Below are 12,031 nucleotides of genomic sequence, written 5' to 3'. Positions count from 1 at the left end.
TCACAGTAACGATGACTTCTGAGAGTTTTTGTTGCTTGGACGTGGTGGGATGAGAGGCTGCACATTGCTTTGTCTGGGACAGCATCTCTGGCGCTCTATCCTAGATCCACGTGGGTGAAAGAGGCATAGTGGATGTGACAGTAGTCACATGAGAAGTTGACCCTTAGGAGGCTTCCTTCAGGACACATGAGACTGGGAGTATTGCCCTTGGAGACAGCTAGAAAGATGATCGGAATGAAATGGGGAACTTTATTGAGTGCCTACAAGTTGCTGGAGCTGTGAACCCTAAGATAGGTTACTCCTCCTGGTAACCATGAGACCCACTCAGAGGAATCAGAATGTTTCCTGGGAAAAGTGACTATGAACACGGCCCTTCCCCTCTTTTGATCTGGCTCCCCACCCCCATGTTGACCTGTCTTTATACACAGAGGCCACTAAGAGCTACCTTGGCATGGGACCTCACAGAATTGGCCTCCCTCTCACCATCCAAAGCCAGTGGAGGCCCAGAGCACTTTCCTAGGATTCTATACGCTGTTGCTACAGACTCTCCCTCCTGGTTTCTATTGAAACAACACAGCAATGCTAAGCCTCACCCTTCAGTTGCGGATCAGGGGGAATGTGAGGAAATTCAAACAAAATATCCTTGGGCAGCTGCCAGGATAGGTCAGTGATATAGCATTGGCTGCTCTTCTAGATGGTTCTGTTCTACATGGAGATGTTTACAACCATTTGTAACAACACTTCCAGGGTATCTGATGCCCTCTTCTGGACACCACAGGGACCAGGGATACATGTGGTGCACATGCATGCATGCAAGCAAAATACCCATACACACAGAACAAAATTAATACATGTTTGATGTCCTCAGAAGTTCTATTAGTTTGTTAACAAAATGTCTGATGGCTGGGCAGTAATGGCACATGCCTTTAATTCAAGCACTCAGGAGGCAAAAGCAGGTGGATCTCTGAGTTCAAAGCCACTCTGGTCTATACAGAGCTAGTTCCAGGACAGCCAGGGCTACATGGAGAAACCTTGCCTTGAATACACACACACACACACACACACACACACACACACACACACACACACACACACACACACACACACACACACACACACACATATGAATATGAATATATGACAGGGAAAACTTAAACCCAAAGGACAGGTTATTTTGCCTCCCAATTTTAAAAGGTTCAGTTTATAGACTCTTAGTCCCATGTACCTGGGCAGAACATTAGGACAGAAGAAGCCCCTGGTGGAGAGATGTGTACTTTATGAAGTATCCAGAGACCCACCATACAGTGACCCACTTCCTCCAGTTCAGCCCTCTAAATTCCCACAACAGCAGCCAAATAGTGCAAGCAGCTGGGGTTCCAAACATCCAAATAACAAGCCCATGGGGGGACCTTATAAATTCAAATCATAACAGAACCACTGGTGACAAGGAGAAGACACTGAACATGACCAGCACACCTGCTGCATGTCACAAGAGGCATTCTTGCTTTCCTGTGCGCATCCTCACGGGCCCCCTCTGACTCCCGTCAGTCCCCTGCTAGCTAGCCTCCTCTCCTCTTCCTTCTCAGATGGACGTGAAAAGAGATGGGCTTTTTCTTTTCTCTAGGGAGAGAAGCTTTATCGCCCTCCCTTCCTGTCCTGATATCCCACTAAAGCCCACCTCCACCATCCTACCCCAAGGTGCATATTCTTGTACATAACTGACATGCGTACCGTCAGCGTTCTTTCCACTTGATGTCAAGCCAATGTATTTGTCACGCTAAATTATATTTCCTCTTTTGCATCACAGAGTCAATAAAGAGACAAGGAGGCCTTGATCTGATAAGTGGAGCTTTATTGGTTCACCTTGATAACCTGTGCATACACCCCATCTGTGCCCTTCTGTTTCAAGGTATCTTAGAAAAACCACTTCTTACTTACAGCGCCATTATACCTTGACAGTCTCACTGACCCTTCACCTCCTTTGTACAGTGTTGATAATGGAAACTTACTTAAAGCATCTTTGTGATGATTAAATGGGATAACACCTTCCAAATGTCTGCCACAGTGTCCAGACTTTCGGATATTCCCTAACTAAATTTCACCATGTCCATTCAACACTCCAAAATAATATGTAGTGTGGGTCACATCTCATCCACTCACACCTTCCTGCATTCTCTCACTTAGTGAACCCATTCATTCATTGAGTGATAGGTGCTCCCCTGGCCTTCTCAATGGAGACTGCAGAAAGAGAGGAAGGTAGAAGGCCAGGGGTGATTTTCACACGTTTTCTAAGGATTTAATTTGGTCCAAGACTTTACCAATATTTCCCAATTGAATTCTTCCAATGACTTCAGGAGAAAGTACATTTCATCCCCTTTTCCTAAATGAAAAAAACTGAGCCCAGAGCCATCAGCTCTCCTGTCCAAGGCCACACAGCTGGTGACACACAAACATGATGTTCTGAGTCCTGTGCTTGTCCCACTAAGCCAAATGCTTGCCCACGCTGAGGGAACGCCAGCTTTTGAGAATCAAATATTGCCTTTGCAAAAGCCAACCCTGCAGGTGCCAGAGCTGGTGACAACCCTGCAGGTGCCAGAGCTGGTGACAACCCTGCAGGTGCCAGAGCTGGTGACAACCCTGCAGGTGNAGAGCTGGTGACAACCCTGCAGGTGCCAGAGCTGGTGACAACCCTGCAGGTGCCAGAGCTGGTGACAACCCTGCAGGTGCCAGAGCTGGTGACAAAGACTTGTTTCCCTTCCTATCACCTTGAACTAAAACCAGCACCCCCAACACACCAGATACAAATTAACCCCCTGGTTAAATAACTAGTTTCAAAAATTAAAAAAAAAAACTGTGTTAAAAAATGTAAGCCAAGGAGTAAGAGCCAGCGGGAGAGCGAGCACGTTGTGTTAAAATATGCACTTAGAAACTAGGGGAGACATGGCTCCCCTCCCAGAATGGTGACACCAGAAAATGGTCTCAGGACCATTTTTTAGACTCCCCATGTCCTGAGACCTAAAACTGTCCTGGAGACATTGGGATATGGGGACTCAGAGCAATGTGAAACCTTCAGACACGTATCTAGTCATTGCCCAAAGATGCCCACAGCTCCTTACAGGGTGTCTGGATTCACAGACTAGTGAAGGAGAGAGATAAAATTAAATGGGCTCATAAATAAGTGCAGAGCTACATTTGGCCTGAGATCTACAAGGAGGCACATCTGAAGCCATGAGCAACATCTGTCTAGAGCCATGAACCACATCTGCAGAGGAGTACAAGATATTCACAGACTCTTGAGGTGCCAGTGGGCCTAAGCCTTTAGAGGCCTCCAGCAGCCTGCATAACTAGGTCACAGTAATCAGGAAGACGCCTTGCCTCCCTTTCTTCAATACCATTTCTTCCCTGGAGATGCTCCTCCATACTGCTTCTGTATCTCCTCCTCCAGGGCAGTCTGTCCAGCCGCCACCTGAAGGCACAACAATGAGTGTGTAGTGCAGGTGTGGGAACCTCTCACCTGGGCATGGATTTTATCACTCAAGGCTCTGTTCCTCACCTGCTGAAACTGGCTGCAAGACCTGAAGCCCATGAGAAACTAATGGGCGTGGCCCTTGCCACTTCCCAGGAGAGCTGCACAGAGCTCCTGCCACAATTCTTGCCTTGTAGAATTTTGCAGTCCCCGGCTCATGCATGCATTCATAAGACTTAGCTAGACGTGGGGGATATGGATACTGAAGCTCATCACAGAGAAGCAGTCTGCTTTCTGGAAAATGTGGCTATTTATCTACAATATAGGTGATGGACAGCCATGAGCTGCCTCTGACAAGACTTTAGATGCTGGAAAGACTGCATTGTGCGTTTTCCCTTTGTGAATAGATGATAAAGTAACGCTTCATTTTATACAAATACATCACTCTGTCACTTGGAAGGAGAGCACTTTGGTTCTAAAACGCTCTCCATACACACGCTCTTTCCCAACAGCTGCTAGGACACAACCATCAAAGCCTACTTCTAACACATTCTGACCCAAACACAACTTGAAGCAGATTCTCTCACTCGCAGGAGCCTCCCACTCAGGAAATGTGTTCAGTGTGGAGCAGGAACAGAATTCTCAGTAGCAAGACCTCTGGTGAGGGATTTCACAGATGGGTGGTCTGTGTGTGTGTCCAGCATGTGTGGACCAGTTTTTGCTGCCAGATTTTCTCAGCTCGTTTAGTAAATATTATGTCTGGACTGATGAAGGAGCGAGTATTCCCAAGTGTGCCTCTCTGGGTGCGATCAAGAAGAGACACCTCTGGCAACAAAATTAAATGTAAGGTAAGAGTTTCCAAACTGTGTGCTGCCTGGGGTGAGGGAGCAGGCTGAGCCTGCACCATCAGCCCACTGGGAATGCAGTCCGGGCTTCTGCAGAGAGGACCTCTGGAGGAATTGGCTCTGTATACAGAAAGTCTTAACCCAAGACAGATGGCTGGGAATGTATTCTCTTGACATAAATGCTCCCTGGGGAGAGATAACAGACTAGCCTGGAGGGTGTTTGCCTCCTGAGTGAGAGACACAGAATGAAGAGACAGCCCAAGGATGTACCCTCTCAGAATGGTGCCATTTAGACGTACATTGTGTGGCTACAGAATTTACATTCCTGTATGAAAAACACTTCTCAAATTACATCAGTTTTAGGTAATAAAAAATTCAAGAACTTCAGACCAACCATAAAGTTGTTCAAATCTGTTAAGTCTTATTTTGACTGATGCATAAGTCTTATTTTGACTAATACAGCAGCGAGATAAGACTTGGGGACCAAGGAAAGGGGGAGAAAATGGGGGAGTACAGTTGAGTGGAAAGAGACAAGGATGCAGCAAAGCCAGCTCCCTGGCCCTCTTTAGGTCCTTTATAGATTCAACTGACTACCTGCCTGCCCATAGAAGCGTTGCAGGTGTGGCTGCTGTGTCACATGTGCAGCAGTAAGTGGCAGAGAGGAGAGAGGCTATGCCTACACTCAGCGTTCTGACCTGTCAACATCGGAATGATGCCTAACATCCCCTGAAAATAAAGCAAGCTTGAGAGGAGCACCAGTCCAGCTCGGGCAGGGTCCTGTGGCTCCCAATATGGGGAGCAAGCGGGAGACTAGAAGAAACCCCTTTCCTTGTGCCCACTGCCTGGCACTGAGGGCCACTGGGGGGCAGGGGTGAGCCTGAGACAGACAATTCTTGCATAGGGCCACTTGGGCAGCCAGGCCAGGCAAGGAACAAGTCAGAGACAAACACCAGTCAGGTACCATGCAGGCCTGGAGGGTATGGGCAGACCATGTCTGAGATGACCCCTGCCTTACTCCATCATGCACAAGCAGGGCGTAGAACTCCTGAAACCATGCCTGAGACAACCCCAGACACCCAGAGAACCCGACAGCCCCTCAGAGGAGCAAGTAATTGGTGGAGAAATGGAAGAGAGTAGGTTGTGGGCATAATAAAGAGAGGCAGAACTGGAGACTCGAGGGTAGTAAGGAACAACCTAGTTTGAGTAGCTAGTGATGCCACATGGGACCATGATGGTGTTGGCATTCTGTCTGGACTCCACCCCCACAGATACCTGGCAACAGTCAGGTATCGGCCTCCCCATGGTTACCTGGCAATAGCCAGGTAGGCCTGGCCCTATGAAAGAGACTGCTTGCCCTCTCTCTCTCTCTCTCTCTCTCTCTCTCTCTCTCTCTCTCTCTCTCTCTCTCTNCTCTCTCTCTCTCTCTCTCTCTCTCTTATGCTCTTGCCTCTCTCTTGCCTCTTGCCCCCTTGCTCCCCCTCTCTCCCCATTCTCTTCCCCCCTCTCTCCATGTGGTCATGGTCAGCCTCCACTTATCTACTCTCTCCTTCTCTCTGCCTTTCTTTGCCTCTACTACCGTCTCAACTCCCCTCTCCATGCCCTAAATAAACTCTATTCTACACTATACTGGTGTGTGTCTGGTCTCTAAGGGGAAATGGATGCTTTGGCATGGACCCACTGAGGTACCCCTTTCCCCCACACCCCACCAGAGCATATTCTTATAGCTCTTTCTCTTTTTATGATCACAACAGGTGGGAGCCTGGTCTATGCTACCACCAGGGCTCATATTTAGGTCCCTAGGCCTGCAGTGGTAGGGGTCTGTTATCACTAAAGGCTAGACAGATGTTTCTGGTGCCCCCCACCCACCCTTCGAGGACGTACTAATGTCTGAAGGTGGTGCAGACATAACTTGACCCACTCCTCAACTGGGGATCATAGGAGAGCTAGCTCTGGAGGCATAAGAGCAGGAGAGATGACCCTGAGCCCTAGCCAGCTGCAGTACTCAGGGCACATTTCAGGAGTTGTGGGTGCGGCCCCTCCCCAGGATAGAAGCTTGGGAGACCTGGCCCTACCACTTGTCTTAATGTTATGTCATGGACAAGGGAGAGATGCCCCTTTCTCCTCTCCCCTCCCCTATCACTACATGCAATAGGCTGGAGAGCTGACCCTGGGGTCATGAGAGCAGGAGAGTTGGCCCTGCCCCTCACCTGCTGCAGCACTCAGGAGAGCAGGCCCTGCACCTCAACTGGGCATCACAGAAGAGCTGATCCTGGCAGGGAGGGGGTGAGGGGAGCATGGACAAACCATTCTCAAAGGTGTGAGCATGAAACCGCTGGCCCCTCAACTTGCCTGCAATGCAGTGGCATGAATGAGGGAGATCCCCTCCTTTTTGCCCTCACCATGGTGTTGGGCAGGACAGTTGGCCAATGGAGTCATGAGAACAGGAGAGCTTGTCTTGCTCCTCACCTACTGCAGGACGGTACAACTGATCATGATGGCAGAATACAGGTGAGCTGGCCCTGAGGGTGTGAGTGTGAGACAGTCAGCCTCTCTTTTCCTGTCTTCTATGTGGTAGCATGGACTCCCTCATCTCTTGCCATCTATGGCAGGGAGGAGAGCTAGTCCTGAGATTATGAAAGTGGGAGAACTTGTCCCCCTTGGGCTGCAGCTCTCAGAAGAGCTGGTCCTGCACCTCATGTGGGCAGCTGGGTAGAGCTGACCTTGGTAGAGCAGGGGTTGCTGGTTAGCCAGCCCTGAGGACATGGAAGTAGGAGAGCCAGTGGGTTGAGCAGCTTAGATGCCTCTCAGGCCCTGATCCAGGGCTTTGAATTGACCCACCCCAACATTTACCCCATTCATGAACTGCTAGAGAAGGGGCCCACACTATAGATCCAAAACTATAGGATCTCCACGACACAGGGCAACAACAGGCTATTCAATCCCACTGAGGTTCTAGTATCAAGAGTAGCAGAAGCCAGAGGCCTCATACCAGAACAACAAGTCATTGAAATATCTGCAAGCAAAGAAATTTGGGCAAAAGAGCATACTGTGGGACACACTATGACACTATAGCTTCTACAACAAGATTTTTTTCTTTGTTAATTGGAAGTTACAAGAGTGGGAGATGAATGGGATTGGGGTGCATGATGTGAAATTAATAAAGAACCAATAAAAGTTTGAAAAAAATAATTCAATTGACTGTAAAACAGAAGTTGCAACCGAGAAATGACACAAAACATTCTGAGGCTTCTTCAGTTTAAGAATGATAGTGGGGCTGGTGAGATGGCTCAGCGGTTAAGAGCACCGACTGCTCTTACAAAGGTCCTGAGTTCAAATCCCAGCAACCACATGGTGGCTCACAACCATCCGTAACAAAAGTCTGATGCCCTCTTCTGGAATGTCTGAAGACAGCTACAGCATACACACATATAATAAATAAATAAATAAATCTTAAAAAAAAAAAGAATGGTAGTATGCAGAGTGAGAAAGAGACAGAGAGAGAGAGAGGAAGAAGGAGGAGGAGGAGAAGGAGGAGGAAGAGGAGGGAGAGGAGGAGGAGGAGGAAGGGGCAGGAGAGGAAGACAAACAGAAAGATAAGATTGAAGAAGTAGAAGAAGAAGGAGGAGGAGGAGGAGGCGGCAGGAGAGAAAGACAGACAGAAAGAGAAAAAAATTTTTTAAAAAAATAACCACTCTCAAAATCCACAGTTAAAAGCTACATGATCATTATGTACCTGAAGTGATTATTCAAAATTATCACAAACAGCTATGCATGTGTGAGAGCAAGACAGAAGCAGAGAGGTAGACAGACAGCAAGAATGACTAATTAAAACCTACATGTTCTAAACAGGAACCCACACACCTGAAAGCGTTGCTTAAATTCTTTAGATTTCATTATCAAAATCTATGAGAGATTGTTCACCAGCTAAAAGGAGACCACAATGATGCTTCAGAACTCAAAAGAACATTTGACAAAGAAAATGAATAGATTACTCACAGAAGGAACTTGAGAGACTAAAAAGCATATAGAAATATTCCAAAAGCCATTGATAATTTTACAAATGAAAATTTAGCATCACAGGTCCATCAGATTGGACAACCCAGAGAGAGAGAGAGTAGAGATAATGTTGGCAAGGCCCAGAGACCCTCATGCACTTCTGATGAGACAATGGCTCCAGAAATCCAGGAATTCCTTCTTGACAATCTCTAGAGAAACTTTCAAGTGTTCATGAATGAATGACATAACATGAAATGCTATGTCAAGGAGTCTGGGCAGATAGGTAGTAAGTACATAGAGTGGGCTGTGCAGTGGAGTTGAGTGAGAAGGTGCTAGACTGACAAACTGGCAGCTCTCCATGTCCTGCTGTCTCTTCTTTCAAGACACGGGTACTCATTTTTCCAGCTTCTAAGAATGTCCAGCTGGCTTCTCTGTATTTGACCTGATTCCCTCTGTTCTTCCCAATGTTCAATTCTGAGGAAATTGCCGATAAGCTGACTCCATGCCTATCTCTACATCAGAGTCTGTTCAAGGAAAGCCCAACATAAGACACAGCAACATGGGGATATCATGTAAGCATATTTACAAAGAAAGAAAAAAATTGAGTGATAGAAGGATTTCTAACCAACTAATGTTACTATAAGTTAATAAGTACACATGAAACTATACATGTTCTAAAAATGTATACGTATAAAAGACTATCAATACACCAAAGAAATGACTAGGCAAGGGAGACCAGGCAAGTAAGAATGGGTCCTTTCAGAGAGACCATTTATGACAATGCAACATGAATCAAGAGCCTCAGCCAATAAATCCTGTTGCAACTGAGATGGAAATTGGTACAAATTTTAGTTGATGAAATAAATGGCAGGTATTTCGGGACACAGAGCTGTATTCAGAGACAGCAAGGGTTTCCACAATCTTTATGCCAACATTTTTAACACAAAGTAAGAAAGCAAGCGCTGCAATCCACTTGCTTCTAGAATGATCTGGAGCCTCACTCAGCCCATGAGCCTCTGTTTCCAGCATAGCATTCAGCTTTCAGACTGACTATTCCTGAGACACAGTATCCTTCAGTCTGCCCCGCATGTCTCATTAGAGCGGGTACAATAGTTTGCATTTCTGTTTTTATGACTGCTGTGCTTTTAACAGAAGTAGTCTGGAACTTGTATAATTGTGATATTTCTTTAGCAAAACTATGGAGAGATGTGGCTCCATGCCTCTAAATGTCAAACACAAGCAGCATTTGCTAGTAACAGAAGAAGCTGGTCTCTGTTAGAGACTTAAGTCAGCTGGGTGGCAGCGAAGGCTGGATTTTCACCAAAACTCCTTCCCTCCTCTGTCTTGTAAGTTTTTGTCACTAAGGAGGCTTCCATTTACATGGCACACAAGGGATCTAAGCTGTGGAAAGTCGATGGGAAAGAGGCCAATCATTCTTGAAACTGGGCTGGCAGGAAAGGAAATAGTCTAGGAGACACTTGACTTATCAGGTTGTTAATACAATGAACCCCAAAGACTTAAAAGTTCCCTGGGAATGTCACACTGTGGTGAAAGAAAAGGAAGAAGCCCTCAAGCGAATGAGGGGGTAAATGTATCTTTCTGGAAGAGATTTCATATGACTTGACAGCCAATGAAACCAAAACCTTGGTTTTGAAGCCAAAGGAATCTTGGACAAAAGAGACCTGAGATGCTGATGTTTACGTAGTGGGGGAGGGGCATACACTGGTCAGGACCACTAAGTTATACACATACCTTTGCCCTCTATTTAAACCCCATGTCAGTACCCAAAGACACAGTGGTCACTGGGGCCCATTGTTTGTTCCTCTTCCAAATGTTGCCACATTCAAGAAACCTCCATCCACCCCTTCCAATGTTGTCCTTTTAATTAGCATGCTGGGGACCAGTGACCTTGCTCAGTTTGTTGGAGCTGCCAGAGCACAAACTTTCATCCTGAAAGCTCCCAGATCTGCCTTCGGAAGCTTCCTGTGAACCATGTAGCATGTGGCCTGGGAACTATTATGAGCAAGAGATGGAGGCTCTTGTAGGAGAGCCACCTGGCTGTGCATTTCACACAAGCAAGACCCAAAAGAATCAAGGCATGGTCTTCACACTAAACAGAGAGAAACAACAATTTATAGTCTGGGTAACAGGCACACAATTCCTTGCATTGGTCTGTTTGCATCTGCCTATTTTCCCATCAAATTACCTAAGAGTCCTTCTCATTTTATGAAAAATAGAATCATGTGTCACCTATGGAAGATGATCAAACTGAGCCTGAGAAGAGTCCAGCATATTCTCTTTATAGGAAAAAAAAAACAGAACAGGAGATCAGCTAGAAATCACTTTAACATTCGAATGGAATAAAATCACTTTAATATTTGAATGGAATATTTTAGTAACTTTTTCAGAATTTCAGACAATATGTTTGGTCACATTCACCCACCCCTTCCCAGAACATTTACCTCTACCTCCCCAGACCCAACCCCAGCTTCATGTAGATTTTATTTTTTAAAACAAAACACAAAGTCCAGTTTGTGTTGCTAATACACTCCTGGGTGTAGGGCCAAATGGGACATAATTGACCTACCAGGGACCATATTCTTTCAAAAATTGACTCTACCTTCCCCAGAAATCATCAGTTATGCGTAGGTCCTCAGTTAGGGATCAGGGCTCATGACCCTTTCCTGTTCTACTCTGGAATATTGACTGGCTAGAGCTCCCTGTACAGTCGACCACAACTGCTGTGAGTTCACCAGTACAGAGACTTGTCATGTCTTACACACACACACACACACACACACACACACACACACACACACACTCATCCACCAGCCTCTAGCTCAACAATCTTTTTTCTTCCTCTTCCATCACCACCCCGAGCCTTGGTCATGGAGGATGCTAGAGATATCCTATACATGGCTGATCACTCCACTGGCATTTATTCCTTGCACTATGCAAGTTGTGAGTGTCTGCCTTAATCACTGTCTACTACAAAGAAATTTATCTGATGAGATCTGACAGCACTATTTATCTACAGGTATAGAGACACAAACTTAAAAGGCAATTAGATACTATGACAGTTTAGCAATATATAGTAGTAGGTTCAACCCTGGGGATTATAAGCTTCAAACATGGGTTCTTGGCCAGGTTAACAGTACCAGGCAAGTGTGGAGTGGGCTTTGAATATAATTTTAAAAAGCTGTTGGTTACCCCCACAACATCCATGCCACTATTGCATCCATGGGCTCTCTTATCATAATGGTCAGTATTGTAGCTCCCAGAGTTAATAGCGAGGTAAAATGGCGACCTCTCCCCACCCCATGCAGCCTACCAGCAGTTTCTGATTCTATATAAGCAAGCCAGCATGGGGAGATCTTCATGGTAAGTGCAAATTTGATTTCTCCATGTCCTGAGACCGACGTCAACTCATTTTAAATATTCCTTATGTACTTGTGTATCTGTGTATGTTTTTAACTATATAAGAAGGTTTATTCTGCTAACTACCTGATCACCATACACTCTACTTTCTATTCTCACAGCTACCTATGCTGCTGCCTGCTCAACTCAGCTTTGTCCAGTAAGAGGAAGCCTGTGGGGAAAGACATTCCTGAGTTAGGGAGCAAAGCTTTGATTAAAAGGTAGATTTTGTCATCTCTTTCTTCTCCGTTCCCGTGAGAGGGCATGGATGAAGTTTTAAGACTGTCATTCACTTTGGAGCCACAAA

The 12,031-nt window shown here is 46.1% G+C and overlaps 1 non-coding gene across 1 annotated transcript; it reads left to right on the top strand.

Annotated features, from left to right (window-relative positions):
• Positions 1 to 4,908: 4,908 nt before the first annotated feature.
• On the top strand, positions 4,909 to 5,040 carry LOC115032052. Its single transcript, XR_003837699.1, has one exon. It is a non-coding gene; the product is annotated as a small nucleolar RNA SNORA17 (small nucleolar RNA).
• Positions 5,041 to 12,031: the final 6,991 nt, after the last annotated feature.

Source organism: Mus caroli, chromosome 9 (genome assembly GCF_900094665.2).
Source record: "Mus caroli chromosome 9, CAROLI_EIJ_v1.1, whole genome shotgun sequence".
Taxonomy (NCBI): Eukaryota; Metazoa; Chordata; class Mammalia; order Rodentia; family Muridae; genus Mus; species Mus caroli.
This window is presented reverse-complemented; position numbering and strand designations above follow the sequence as displayed.